This window comes from Corvus brachyrhynchos, unplaced genomic scaffold (genome assembly GCF_000691975.1).
Source record: "Corvus brachyrhynchos isolate BGI_N302 unplaced genomic scaffold, ASM69197v1 scaffold59, whole genome shotgun sequence".
In the NCBI taxonomy this organism is placed as follows: domain Eukaryota; kingdom Metazoa; phylum Chordata; class Aves; order Passeriformes; family Corvidae; genus Corvus; species Corvus brachyrhynchos.
Genome location: NW_008246054.1, coordinates 6,010,886 through 6,011,696, shown reverse-complemented (window position 1 = coordinate 6,011,696; position 811 = coordinate 6,010,886). Strand labels below are relative to the sequence as shown.

The window sequence follows — 811 nt, the reverse complement described above, 5'->3', positions numbered from 1 at the left end:
CAGGACTCAATTGCCCCCAATGGCCGCAGCCGAGGTAGTTACATTCGGTGCCCCAGAGACACCTCAGCACCGCGGCCCAGCTGGGACGGGGGCTCAGGGGGTCTCGGGATCACTCACACAAAATCACTGAATCAATCAGGTTCGAAAAGACCTCTGAGATCACCGAGTCCGACCTGTGATCGAACACCACCGTGCCAACCAGACCACAGCACTGAGTGCCACGTCCAGTCTTTATCCTTAAGCCCCTCCGCAATGCTGTTTTCGCAAGGTGAGCCCTGCCGCGTCCCCGGCTGTCCCCGTGTCCCGCCCGGCCACCGCATCTCCCTCCGGGCCCCGCCCTCCGAGTCCCGCACAGCGGCTCGAACAGCGCTGGAGCCCCGTCCCGCCGCGCTCGGGCCCGGCTGGCGCAGGGGGCCGTGTCCCTGTAAGAGCCGTGTCCCTGTAAGAGCCGTGTCCCTGTAAGAGCCGTGTCTCAGCGCCGGGGCTGCCCGAGCCTCTGGTGCTGCCGCGCTTGGAAGGTCAAAGGATTTGGGATCACACACAGTGACCCCACCACCTGCGCTACCCGCGCGCTCAGAGGCAGCAGGCGGACACCACAGGGCAGAACGTGAGGCGGGTGTGCGGGACGCGCCCCGCAAAGGCGAGGGAAGCTGGGCTGGCCCCTCCCGGCATTTGCTCTGAGCTGTCGGGTCACTACAGCAGCAGGACAGCGTCAGGTGTCACACGGGGTCCGGGGTGTCCCGAGGCGAGGGCGTCCCAGAGGGGCCGGGCTCTCCCGCTGTGTCACCCCGGGGTGTCCCGGGGCGGAGCG

The 811-nt window shown here is 67.3% G+C and overlaps 1 protein-coding gene across 1 annotated transcript in view; it reads left to right on the top strand.

Moving 5' to 3' along the window:
* Nucleotides 1–248: 248 nt before the first annotated feature.
* GOLGA2 (golgin A2) overlaps nucleotides 249–811 on the top strand; it is a 20,713-nt gene continuing 20,150 nt past the window's right edge. Inside the window, exon 1 of the mRNA XM_017745465.1 lies at nucleotides 249–268. The gene's annotated coding sequence lies outside the window, so the exon portion shown is untranslated. The remainder of the gene's footprint in view (nucleotides 269–811) is intronic.